The sequence below is a fragment of the Entelurus aequoreus genome, linkage group LG20, assembly GCF_033978785.1.
Source record: "Entelurus aequoreus isolate RoL-2023_Sb linkage group LG20, RoL_Eaeq_v1.1, whole genome shotgun sequence".
NCBI lineage: Eukaryota > Metazoa > Chordata > Actinopteri > Syngnathiformes > Syngnathidae > Entelurus > Entelurus aequoreus.
Window position 1 is genome coordinate 1,334,028 of NC_084750.1, and position 15,297 is coordinate 1,349,324.

Here is a 15,297-nt window from a genome sequence, read left to right on the forward strand (position 1 = left end):
TTTGTTTCCTTTATTGAACGATGGCATATAGAAAGTACAAAACAAAGCCGGATTATATCATTGAATTAAAACATACTTATACGACATGGGTATTGATGTAACAGAATAAAAAAAAAAGAAAGCCGCATCTTGCATCACATGGCAGCCACCAGGAATGAGGCGACAAATAGAAGGATATTTATTTCATTTTTATTCATAGGAAAATCAGAACAGATAATGGATATGTGAAATATTGTAAACATAAGAGCCCAGAAGGTGGCAGCAATAAGACAGTCTTCCAACAACAATCTACAACTTTCTTCAAGAAAAATATGGAGAAATAAAAGGTATTTTCTCCATTCTGCAAGATTGAATCAGATAGAGTATTTTGCATGAACTTAAACTGGATAATACCACAAACATAGACAAGACAAAACACAATATAAGACATAGTGGAAAATAAACAAGGTTAGTAATGACTGACCCCAGAAAGAATGTACAGAAAATTCAGATTTTTTTTAAATCTAAAAACCCTTAAAACATTTTTACCGACCTTCTCTAAAAAAAAGGGAACACAACAAATTCTATCTTTCTCCACCCGTAACTTGATTCTTTACACTTTTCTCGTGCAGACTTATTTGTGTTTTTGACTCTGTCTTTTGTGGTCACCACTTTTACCAAATTCTCCTTTTCGGGGTGACGTATCTTCAGCCAACTAAACTACAGAAAAATCACTTCAGGAATTTTTTCAATTGAATTTCTTGTTCTAAAATCATATTTCCATCATTTATGTAATTGATTCATAGGGGTGTAACAAATAATCGATATATTGATTAATATTCCTTAGATTCAACTACACTTCTTGGTCTGGTTCCCCCTTAGTTAAGTTCTTTTATATGTAGAGACTCCAGTCGCTACAGTTTGCGGTCAAAGAACATCCTTGATGTGTTGGTTTCTAGAGCCAACACAAGTCTCGGCAAAAAAACAAAAAAAAAGCCTTCAGATTTGTTGCTCTATGGTCATGTAATGCATTACATAAGGATCTGATGCTACCTGAACTCATCACAATTTCAGGCCATTTTAAAAGAACAAGAAGCTGTTTCTACTGGACACTGTACTTGTTTTTAAATAGCTTTTATGGAAACACTAAATGATTTGCCTATTGCATGTTTATTTGTAAGTAATTTGTGCTTTTAACTGTAGTGTGTGACTGCCCCTGTGTTTTGTTGATGATCTATGAATCGATGAAACCTGCTTTGTTAAGCGACTGTGCCACCAAATTCCACCAAATTCCACTCTTTACCCATAATACATTTGAAAACAGCTACAATTATGTACAAATCAAACTATAACCTGCTACACAAAAATGTAAAACAATTCTTCTCAACAAAAGATTGGAAAAATAACCTTAGAGAGAAATGTAATTTAAAACATTTGTATGCACGTACAACACTTTAAACATTTTGCATATCCGTTTGTGGAATTTAATTATGGAATGGATTAATAAACAATGCACTAATATTATCCACTTTAAGAAACTGTTCAGAAGTGTTTACAAAGTATCAATCGAAGACAATTTATTTAGCCTTTAATCACACGTCCCTCAACGAGGTGCACAAATCACAATTACATGACGGGTCTGAGCCGGCTGCAATGGCCAGCTGGGAGACATAGGGCCTGATTGACTAGAGGTTTGCGTGTGCTAAAACACGTGCAAACTTGATAGCACATGCAAAGCTGATCTACTAAACGTGTGCGAAGCGGATTGTGTCTGTTAAGTGAGCAGAATAAGGCGTGCCATTAATTTTGCATCTTTGTCTTCATTAATATGCAAAATGCATGCTAATCATCAAAACGCTCACAATACTGGGAGGATAAGATGCACATAGGAGCACAATTTTGTGTTCTATTTAGTAATTGTGCAAACTGACAGTTCCATACACGGCAGCAGGATCATTGCTCGTGCTGCACAGACAGAAGATCTGACGTCATAAGTGTGTGTCAACATTTTTGGATGGTCAAAAATAAAACTATTAGACATTGTCTATTCAGCAACATAATTTTATAATTTTATAGAGGACTTTAGGGTCTGATTAAAACAAATTAAATTGATGCTCTTTAGTATTTTTTTAATGACGTTTGTATAATGTTTATATATAATATATATCAATTAGAGATGTCCGATAATATCGGCCTGCCGATATTATCGGCCGATAAATGCTTTAAAATGTAATATCGGAAATTATCTGTATCGGTTTTTTTATTATCGGTATCGTTTTTTTTGGTTGTTTTTTATTAAATCAACATAAAAAACACAAGATACACTTACATTTAGTGCACCAACCCAAAAAACCTCCCTCCCCCATTTACACTCATTCACACAAAAGTGTTGTTTCTTTCTGTTATTAATATTCTGGTTCCTACATTATATATCAATATATATCAATACAGTCTGCAAGGGATACAGTCCGTAAGCACACACGATTGTGCGTGCTGCTGGTCCACTAATAGTACTAACCTTTAACAGTTAATTTTACAAATTTTTATTAATTGCTAGTTTCTATGTAACTGTTTTTATATTGTTTTACTTTCTTTTTTATTCAAGAAAATGTTTTTCATTTATTTATCTTATTTTATTTTATTAATATTTTAAAAAAGGACCTTATCTTCACCATATCCGGTTGTCCAAATTAGGCATAATAATGTGTTAATTCCACGACTGTATATATCAGTATCGGTTGATATCGGTATCGGTAATTAAAGAGTTGGACAATATCGGAATATCGGATATCGGCAAAAAGCCATTAGCGGACATCCCTAATATCAATAAAATATTCCTTGGATGAAAAAAAAAACTTCTTGAAGTATACATTTTTGCATATTGGACAGAGTAAGTGCATCCTCTCTCCAAAGCACCTTCAGCGGGAAAATACAATAAAAAAATGGTTTCAATGTAGATGCACTGCACCAGAGGTGTCAAACTCATTTTAGCTCATGGGCTGCATGGAGAAAAATCTGTGCACACTCGGGCCGGGCTATTAAGATCATGGCATTAAAAATAAAAAATAAAGACAACTTCGGATTGTTTTCTTTGTCTTACTTTGGCCAAAAAGACAACAAACACATTCTGAAAATATTACAATAAAAATATAGAAAAAAATGCCGGCAACGGTAAAGTTTAGATCCATGAAGGAAAGAAGAAAGTGAACTAATGTTTATAACTGAACACATTTACATATGTATAAAAGTATGTTTTCTTTTGTATAATTTTTTAAAATGAATTAAGTAACGTTTATGACAACCTTTTTCCAAAACACAATATAGAATGTGAGATATAACAGGATAATGCATACATTTATCATTTGTTTTCAAAATGCTTACAAAAAGTGGGACCCCAAAAATGTACTGTGGGACCCCATTTTTATGACTTGATGGGTCCATTTTGAAAATTCCTAACGCCAACACTGATGGAGTATTGGTGCGTGCAAAACAGCAGCAGGCGGCTGTGGCCTGCAGGCTGGTTCTAATACTAATCAAATATCATCCCGGGGGCCATAGATAATTAATTATCTACTTTGACACATAGACACTACACGACTGCTCGTAAAATGCCCATAAAAAGTGGTAGATGTCTCCTACATGTTTGAAAACATAGCAAAATGCCACAGGTAGGGGCATGACAACATGAATGTACAGTAAGTGAGTGTCGCCATGGTGATGCCCCGTATAGTACACGCAAAATCTTCATTTAAATAAGGCGGTCTGCACTACCACCTGCTCAATGGTCTTGGGGTTAGTGTCCGTCCTGAGATCGGTAGGTCGTGAGTCATACCAAAGACTATAAAAATGGAACCCATTACCTCCCTGCTTGGCACTCAGCATCAAGGGTTGGAATTGGGTCTTGAATCACCAAAAATGATTCCAGAGCGTGGCCACCGCTGCTGCTCACTGCTCCCCTCACCTCCCAGGGGGTGAACAAGGGGATGGGTCAAATGCAGAGGACAAATTTCACCACACCTAGTGTGTGTGTGACAGTCATTGGTACTTTAACTTTAACTTAAATTTACAATTGTACAGGCAGTCTTAGTAAATCACACAAAACACACCATTAATAGTATTATTTTATAGATTGCTCACAGACATGGCGGCCTCCTCGGGTGCGCACCCTTGTAGAAACAGCGCATGAATGAAAATCCTCCACTTGCGGGTCGAAGGCATAACATGTCCCACGTAAGGCCTTAGACTTTGGACTTCGCAGCCATCAAAGAAGTCACTGGGGTCATTACTAACTGTTACATGAGGAGAGACCTCATCTTGGAAAACCTCCATAAGCAGTTAGCTACGCTATGCTAACTTTATTTCATCGCCTATTTCTTATCAATGATCTTTTTGTATTCCAACATACAAAGATCCAACCGTCTGGTTTAGGGAGATTTGAAGCTAAATTTTCACATCTGGATTATTCATAGACATCCAGATCTTAACCCCAGAAAGACCGTCTAGGATGTGCTCCAGACACTCCGAAGCAGCTTTGACTCCTTCAATGTCACACAAATGAAAGCACATAATCGTTTTGGCCTTCACAGCATATTGGCATAACGGCAATTAGAAGATTGGAATCTTTGACCTTTTTTTACCACCTGTAGCCTAGTGTTGTTTGTTAGGCAACATATTTGAAAAACAACTCAAATAAGAAAACTGGAAATGTTCAAGGTTTACATGATGTGTGAACAGACAGACTGATACTTACATTATATTCCCAGTGGGTGTGTATAGTATGTGAATGGACAGGTGGATGTTTACATTTTGTGGGTACGACACAGGACAATTATATGTTTAACAATCCACAAATGGACAGACCGATGGTTATATTGAGCCGTATGTTTATGTGAATTGAAAGACATTGTTTACATATTACATGTATGCAAATCTTTCTTTGTTATTGTCATACAGATATCAGTCATACATGACGATTATATATTGTTGGAGTATAGTACAACTGCATAGTAGTAATAAAAGTGCAGAAATATTGCAAATACTTTGTAGTTAATAATTAGTACTGTCATAAAGTGGACTATGGGGTGTTTGTTTTCCCGAGATGCAATAAAAGTTGGAGCGGACATGGCGTGAAGGTAAGGACATATTTATTTTTACTATAACAAAAAGAACAAACTAAAGGCGCGCACAAGGCGGAGGTACACACTTGACTATGAAACAAAAACTTACACTTAACGTAGACTAAGGACATGAAACAAAATAACTGCTAAACGTGACATGAATAAACAAAAACTTACTTGGAACAGACATGGAAACCATCATGGAACAATGGCATGGAATCAACGCATGAGTGACAAGGGTAACAGCAGATAATGTCACCAGGCTGACCAACAGAAAAAGACAGGCTTCAATAACAGTGACATGATTGGTGACAGGTGTGTGAGTCCAAACGTGGAACAGGTGAAACTAATGGGTAACCATGGAAACAAAACAAGGGAGTGAACAACCAGGAACTAAAAAGCGTCCAAAAAACAAACAGCACATGGCCAAACAAAAACATGATCAACACAGATATGGCAAGTACATATACGGCAATACAGTAAAAGTACGGTTCAACAGCGTCTAAGGTCAAGACAGAAGAAAGTTGGTAAAAAGTACAACTGCACGACATCATAATGGTTGGTACGTACCTCAGTATTGGTGTCACTGTCAGAAACGTAGTGAGTTTACATTATTCACCCAAGGAACTTTAGTTATTAGAGAGTTCCGGTCGGACGGTTTTTCACGGGACACATTTCCGGCCTTCTTGTTGTTTCCGGATGAGGAGATGCTGCTCCGTTATTGATTAAAGTAAAGTCTGAATGTCATTAAAACAGTTAGCTCCATCTTTTAACACTTTTGCCACTCCCGTCCTTGCACGCTACACCGCTACAACAAAGATGACGGGGAGAAGACACTGCCGAAGGTGAGCCACATAAATAAGACCGCCCACAAAACGGCGCATCCTGAAGAGACTGTCAGAAAGCGGCTTGAAGATGATCTGTAAAACATAATCTATGCAACATTTTGACCAAATAACCACCATTACATGTTATGTAGACCAGTGGTAAAAAAAATAAAATATATATATATATATATATTTTTTTTTTGTCATAAAGAAATACAATCATGTGTGCTTACGGACTGTATCCCTGCAGACTGTATTGATTTATATTGATATCTAATGTATATATTGTGTTTTTTATGTTGATTTAATTAAATTTTAATTAAAAAAAAAAATATATATATATATATATATATATATATATATATATATATATATATATATATATATATATATATATATATATATATATATATATATATATATATATATATATATATATATATATATATATTTATTTATTTATTTTTAAAAAAAAAATTTTAATTTATTGTGCGGCCGCGGCCCGGTACCAATCGGTCCAAGTACCGCGGCCCGGTGGTTGGGGACCACTGATGTAGACCACAAGGAAGTGTCTTCCATTTAGAAAAAAAATAAAAATAATATGACTCCTTTAATGCGCCCTATAATCCGATGCACCTTATTTATGAAAAAAGAACAAAAATAGACCATTCATCGGCAGTGCGCCTTATAATCCGGTGCGCCCTATGGTCCGGAAAATACGGTATGTTCTTTCTCTTTTAGCTGGTGGGACCGTTATCACCATTGTGTTGTAGGGTTCTGATAACACCCAGTTTGTGCTCCAGTGAGTGGTGTGAATCAAAAAGTGTGGGTTTGCCGTAAACCTCAACATGGAGGCCCCTGTCATATCCAACATGGTCGTCACAGTCCAAAAAAAGCGAATTACTGTCTTTGACATCCTCACATGTCAACTTGATGTTTTGTCCGCTGAGTTCATGTGCTTGGTAAAGAATTGTACTTCTTGGCAATTGATTTTAACCAATGTGTCATCCACATATCTATACCAATGACTTGGTGCGTTTCCCCTGAAAGAGCTCAGAGCTCCCTCTGGGAATTCATGGCACAACAGAATGAATTCCAAGTACGTAATATTAATGCAAACTTCCAGAAAAAGGCATATCTGCTCCGAGTTTAGTGTTTATCTATCCTGTAAAGGAGGGGTACCCAAACTTTTTCGCACCAGGGAAAAAGGTTGTTGTTATAAACGCAAACAAACTATTTATAGCGGCGCCGTGATTATTTCCTGTGTGCCGATGTTGACATCATCGACTGATCAGCTGCTTCCTCGCTTCCTTGCTCGTGCAACTTTATTGAGGTGAGCGGGGTCGGGGTGGGCGGGGCTGGGGGGTGGGGTTAAGGGGGTGAGGAGTATATGTATAGCTAGAATTCACTGAAATTCAAGTATTTCTTATATATGTATATATATATATAGTACAGTACACAGTAATGAAAACACAGTTCTACTAACTATACTGTACTTGCTGCTTACTTTAAAAAAAAATAACACTTACCTTTCACTATTTGAGTAGCCTTTGTTCTGCCATTTGAGTACTGGCGAGCGATCTCTGAATCCGGGAACATATCCTTCACGGATTTGTTGAAAACATCCGCAAATGAGAATGGGATGTTGCTTGCAGCTATCAGCATAGCCATCTTTGTTTCGGCATATGTTACACCCTCGGGTCTCCATTTAGCAAGGTGGCCCATAATACTGGGCTGTGACTGGTGCTGCGTTGCCGCCGCCGTGTGCTTCTCTGACCGTTCATGAGTGACTATATCCATTCGGCCACCGAATTCAATGGAGAAGTCTGATCTACAAAATTTGCAGGCAGCATAACCCTTCCTCTTCGAGCTGTCCTAGATGAACTGAAATTCTTCTTTCCAATCATTTTGGAACTTGCAAGCGTACTTCTTCTTCTTACTCGTCGTCGCCATGACTGTCCCTTCTTCGTTCTTCTGCTTCGTCTCTGTTTTGTTTTTGGACATTACTACTTGCCGTAGTTCTGAAGCAATGCATGATGGGAATCCGGATGTTGTGTGTCAGTGTATTAACGTGCCGGCTGGAATAAACACACGCCGAGAAATAGCTCCGTGCCTGCCTACTTTATGGGTTATAGATAAACCTATGGATAACGGAGACATATATTATAGTCTCCTTTTCAGGTGAGAGAGGACGCTAAAGCCAGTGCCTTTAAGGCACGCCCCCGATATTGTCGTCCAGCTGGAAATCGGGAGAAATTCGGGAGAATGGTTGTCCCGGAAAATTCGGGAGGGTTAGCAAGTATGCATGTCACCTGTACATGTGAAGCATGTCTTCAAAAAAGAACCGTCTTGTGATGAGTTGGGCGTCATCACGGTCATGTGCGCGGAAAATAACATTGTTGCTCCCGTTTTATGTTCTCAATTTATGTTCTTCATCGTCACATCATGTTCTGTAAATGCAAGGCTTTCTTTTCAACACATTACGCACACTTCAAATGCAGATAATGTGTGAAGGAGTCGCTCCCTCTTTCAGTTTTAATTCAACTTTTATTGAGCAATGTTCCTTTGAAGACACAGCATTTACGTTGCATAACTTCTACAACAAACACTCACAATTCTGGCCTTTTCCTGCTGTGCATGGCAAGGGTTCAGTGCAAAACCAAAAACATTTTTCATTTGTGCTTTCTAAAAGGCATACTCCGATCAACCCATTATGCAAAATCAATGAGTCAGCATATTTCTCCAAGGAACGTGTTTGTGTCTTTGCTTGATTGCTAAAGATGATCAGAGTCCAATATACAGTATGTATGTAACATCACTTGGAGAACTTTAGAGATATTGATTTTACAAATGTCCATAGTGCAAAAATGTGTACAGTGACAAGAAAAAGATACAGGTACAGGTCATCGGAGGAATAGTCCAAATGAGTTCTCGATTCACTTTCAAAGATGCCAGCATTTCGGTCCTGATCTACAGAAGGTTTGCACGTACTAAAACACGTGCAAACTAGATACCACACAAAGTTGATCTACAAAACTTGTGAGCAGAGGATTGGGTCTCTTAAATGAGGATTCACAACCTTATCTTTTTGAAGCTGAATATACTGAGGATGAACTACTGCCTCTAGAAGTCGAAGGAAGAGTGAGACGTTGGAGCAGCTGGAAGCCGAGAGAGTGAGGTGAAAGTGACTCAAAGCTGCAAAATGTGTAATTTGAAGCATGCTACTTTGACATAAATGGAGTGCTTACCCAAATAAACTGGGAAAAATGTCCCCGACCAGCTGGCCCAAACAGACAACTGTCCATTGAGTGAGTCACAATTTCTATTGATCATGACACCCGCAGCACATCATTCGGAGTGGTGTGCATTATCATCATGGCCACATCAGCCACAACACCCCTCACCCTGATTGACTCTCCCACCCCCGTCTCCATTGTGGACTCCTTCCGTCTTTTGGGCACCACCATCACCCAAGACCTCAAGTGGGAGCCGACCATCAGCTCTCTCATCAAGAAGGCCCAGCAGAAGATGTAATTCCTGCGGCAGCTGAAGAAAAAAAAGGTGCCGACCGAGATGCTGGGACAGTTTTACTCAGCCATCATAGAGTCCATCCTGACCTCCTCCATCACCGTGTGGTTCCCCAGCGCCACAGTCCAGGATAAGCATAGACTGCAGCGCGTCGTACATGCTGCTGAAAAGGTGATTGGCTGCAAGCTCCCATCCCTCCAGGACTTGTTCTCCTCCAGGACCAGGAGGCGTGTGGGTCGGATCACAGCTGACTCTTCTCACCCTGGACAAAAAGTATTCTCCCCTCTCCCCTCAGGCAGGAGACTACGCTCCATCCAGACCCACACCTCCCGCCACCTGAACAGTTTTTTCCCCTCGGCCATCAGGCACATGAACAATAACTCCTAACAGTAGCTCTTTGAATTTCTTGAATTCCTTCTAAGTCTATAACAAGATCTGATAGCTCAGTTACAGCTCTTTTTATTACCAAATAAGTGTTATATGTGTTTTATGTTGCACGATTGCACCAAGAAAAATTCCTAGTTTGTGAACCCGTTCTCAAACAATGGCAATAAAACTATTCTGATTCTGATTCTGATTCTGATTACAAACTGAAACTTAGAAGCTAGCTTATATTTTTCCGTAGCTAGCTTTAACAGCTAATACGGAAACACGCCGATGTGTTAGTACGCTAGAAAAAGAGTTCCTCAGTGTTCGCTCTTACAATAACAATGTTGCTACAGCAACGTCGTGAGTACTCTTCATACAGACATTGGCAGCCGTCTGTAAAAGCAAGACAATGCCAAAATGGTCACTGAAATAAGTAATAATATGAACAAGCTACAAAGTTTCAAATATGGAGCTTTTGGTCAAGTGCCATCAGCTGCATGTTTATAAAGCGTACAGAGCTGCTGTGACGCAAGGAGGAGACTGACACAGGGTGTGTTTCATGTGTGCGACAATGAAATCTCAAGACCTCCTGATGTTGCTCTCAGTCGCAGGTCATAGGTAATAGGTCATAAACATGAAAAACACATGTAATCTACACACATGCAGTGTGTAAACGATGGGGCTGCACCATTCATTGATTTTAAATGGTAATACTATTATGAATTATCTTAGTGCAAAAAAAAAAAAGATTTTCCTCTCTATCTACCATACGTTCCGCCTTCCTGCAAGAGAAGTCTCCATAGACACATGGACCCACACATACGTCAATGATTCCCATATATTGATTTATTTATGGACACAAATGCAATTTGTCCTGTCTCAAAGGCAGATTTGGCACTTCCGGTTGTCCTTCACTCATAAATTGATGTGGCGTATGCATCATATTTTAATGTGGCGGATGCATCATACTTTAATGTGGCGGATGCATCATACTGTAATGTGGTGGATACATCATACTTTGCTTCACAACACTCTAATGGGTGACTTCTGTCTCTCTTTTGAGTCCTCCCCCCTTTTCTTAGTCCTAGTCTTTGGGGAATACAATATATTTGATTAGATTTTTTCCCACTTCTTTTTTATTGATTACTCAGTTGTTTTTTCCAAATATATCCCAACAAGAACAGTTCATGTGTGTACATTTAGAATCCAGTGGTTCCTCGCGATGGTCATGGCTACCGGTGGTGCTGATGATCCGGAGGTCATCAGCAAAGAGAGCTCCACCAGTAAACATCAACAACAAACAAGGCAGTCCATCGCTTTTGTTAGGGCTGGGGAAAAAGTCACAGCAGTGCCGGATCCAAGCAGCGGGGCTGCAAGCAAAAGCTATGGATTTGCACCTGAAAGTCGACCAAGGGAGACAGCTCAAATTCCCAGAAAACATTGCAGTGAGCCCACTAAGGCTAGATATGGTCCTGGTGTCAGGAACAGCAAGGCAACTGCTGGAGTTGACTGTTCCCTTGGAAGACCGGATGGAGGAGGCCTTTGAAAGGAAGAGGGCAAAGCAGGGAACGGTGGACCCGATGCAATCCCATAAAGGTCGGGTAAAGAGGATTTGTCAGCCAGTTTCCCATCAGAGCACTCAAGATGTTGGGAGTGATAGGACTGCACAACAAAAGAGCCATAAAAAAACCCCACTAACGTGGCAGAAAAGGCGTCCAAATGGCTGTAGATCAAGCATGATTCGTGGACAATAAAAGCCACTTAAATCCCCCCAGCTGGGTCACCTGGGTGAGACCCAAAACACTCCGTGAACCCAGGATACATATCTGAAGATGTGTCAAAGTTGCACCAAAAGTGTATATTGGAATTAGTTGATCTGATCAAGCTCGTGACCTCCTTGAATAGGTGGGATGACAACCATGAACAGTATGGCGACTGCTGGAGAGACAGCCGACAACAAGTGACCGGGGCAGGGAGGGTGCACCCGCAAGCAAGCTAAGGAAAACGCTACTGAAATATACCCCCAAGAGTGCCCGAGACGGGGGGAGGATGAGCACCCAACAGAACGACAAGGGCAGTCTGTTCATGTGGAAAAGTCTACACACATTTTGGTCTGAAGATCCCCCAGACCAAAATTAAAGGTCTGACGGGGAAGCAAGTTGTGCAACGCACAGGTCCAGTACATGGTGAGACACAGGAGAAACCCATCCGGCAGTCGACCCACAGTGCCCAGACCCTCCACACTCCACAGGCTCTACCCAGCATCAGGCATTCCAAACATTGCAAGGTCATGTGGCCTGCTGGCAACATAGAAAGAGTGTGGCTCCAGTTTGATGATGATCTGGACCAAGTCTTTGGAGCTACTGCAAGGGGAGATGCAGACCAGAAGGTGGGGGACGATGACTGCAAATGATCATCATCATTGTCGCTGAAAGGTTCGGCATACAGGAAAAACAGCCAACCACAGGTCAAGGGGAGACGAACACATGTGAGGTGAAGATCAGACAGCTTAGGCAGGAGCTCGGACTGCTTTGGCGGCAGTTTAAGCAGGCAAGGGAGCAGAAGGCTGGGTTGGCAGAGCTCCACAACTCACCACCCTTCATCTTGGTGAGTGGCACAGGAGGAGGGCAAGGGAGAGAGCCAGGAAACGTGCAGCCTTCATCTCAAACCCCTCTGGCTTCACCAAGAAGATACTCGGGCAAAAAAGATTTGGTCAACTTGCTTGCACTGAAGATGAGATTAACAAGTACCTCAGGGCCACCTACAGTGACAGCACATGAGAGGAAGATCTTGGGCCATGCAGGACTGTGATAAGTCCACAATTTAACACCAACCAGACGACTGTAAAATAAGTTGAGGCGGTTGTCAAAGCAGCTAGATCCAGCTCAGCACCAGGCCCCAGCGGGGTCCCATATGTTGTCTACAAGAGATGCCCCAGATTCTTGAAGCCCTGTGGACCTCAAAGTTATCTGGAGGAACGGGAGGTGGCACAGCAGTGGAGACATCCAGAGGGTGTCTGGTTTCCAAAGAAGGAGAGCTTAAGTATCATCGAGCAGTTCAGGATCATTTCACTCCTCAGTGTTGAGAGTAAGATATTATTTGCTATTGTTGCCCGGCACATCACTGAGGAACACTTACATTGACACCTCTGTGCAGAAAGGGGAACTCCCAACGGTTTCAAGATGTATAAAGCATACAGGTGTCGTTACCCAGCTGATCCGGGAGGCCCCGAAAGGCAAAGGAGACCTGGCAGTCCTTTGGCTCAACCTTGCAAATGCCTACGGGTCCATTCCACACGAGCTGGTGGAAACCTCGCTTGACCGACAACACGTTCCAGGTAAGATCAAGGACCTTATACTGGACTATTAGAGTTACTTCAGTTAGAGAGTCAATTCCAGAACCGATACATCCACATTTCACTGGCTTGAGAAAGGCATTATCACTGGATGCACCCTACTCTGTGATATTTTGTTTTCCTTGGCCATGAATATGTTGGTGAAGCCAGCAGAGGTGAAGTGCAGAGGCTCACTCACCAACTCAGGTGTGCCGTAGCCCCCAATTAGAGCATTTATGGAAGATCTGACCCTGACTACAGCATTAGTCCCGGGCTGTAGATGGATCCTACAAGGCCTTGAACATCTCATCAGCTGGGCTCGGCTGTACTTCAAGCCAGCCAAGTCTAGGTCCACAGAAGAGGACGGTTACGGACCAGTTTTGCTTCTCACTTGGAAGCACCGAGATTTTATCTGTGGGAGAGAAGTAAGTTAGTTGTGTGTAAAATAGTAAAATAGTTGTGTGCTGAATATGGCCCCCAGGACACACTTTGGACACAAATGAAATACACACTCAAGTATCATTTCGCACACTACTACAAGTATCAATATATATTACACATTACTACAAATATTAATATATATCACACATTATTACAAGTATTAATATATATTACACACTACTGCAAGTATTAATATACATCACACACTACTACAAGTATTACTAAATATCACACATTACTACAAGTATTAATCTATATCACACACTACTGCACGTATTGATATATATCAGACGCAACTACAAGTATTAATATATATCACACACTACTGCAAATATTAATATATACAACACACTACTGCAAGTATTTATATACATCACACACTACTACAAGTATTACTAAATATCACACATTACTACAAGTATTAATATATATCACACACTACTGCACGTATTGATATATATCACACGCAACTACAAGTATTAATATATATCACACACTACTGCAAATATATCAATATATACAACACACTACTACAAGTATTAATATATATCACACACTACTACAAGTAATACTACATATCACACACTACTTCAAGTATTAATATACAGTATATCACACACTACTGCAAGTATTAATATATATCACACACTACTGCAAGTATTAATGTACAGTATGTCACACACTACTACAAGGACTAATATATACAACACACTACTACAATTATTATTACATAAAACACACTACTGCAAGTATAAATATATATCATACACTACTACAAGTATTAATATATATCACACACTACTGCAAGTATTAATATATATCACACAGTACTACAAGTATTCCATCCATCCATTTTCTACCGCTTATTCCCTTCGGGGTCGCGGGGGGGTGGGGGGGGGTGTGGGGGGGGGGGGGGGTGGTGGTGCTGGAGCCTATCTCAGCTACAATCGTGCGGAAGGCGGGGTACACCCTGGACAAGTCGCCACCTCATCGCAGGGCCAACACAGATAGACAGACAACATTCACACTCACATTCACACACTAGGGCCAATTTAGTGTTGCCAATCAACCTATCTCCAGGTGCATGTCTTTGGAGGTGGGAGGAAGCCGGAGTACCCGGAGGGAACCCACGCAGTCACGGGGAGGACATGCAAACTCCACACAGAAAGATCCCGAGGCCGGGATTGAACTCACGACTACTCAGGACCTTCGTATTGTGAGGCAGGCGCACTAACCCCTCTCCCACCGTGCTGCCCTACTACAAGTACTAATATATTTAATTATTTATCTACAACTGGTAGCTGTAAATTAATTCATAAACTGTCATGAGCTCTGACACACACACACACACACACACCCACACACACACACACACAAACACACACACACACACACACACACACACACACACACACACACACACGCACGCTACTGCAAGTATTAATGTATAGTATATCACACACTACTGCAAGTATTAATATATTGAACACACTACTACAAGTATTAATGTACAGTATATCACACACTACTACACGTATTAATATATATCACAAACTACTGCAAGTATTAATATATAGAACACACAACTGCAAGTATCAATATACCTGTATATCACACACTACTACAAGTATTAATATATTTAATTATTTATCTACAACTGGTAGCTGTAAATATATTGTCGTGAGCTCTGCTGACACAGACA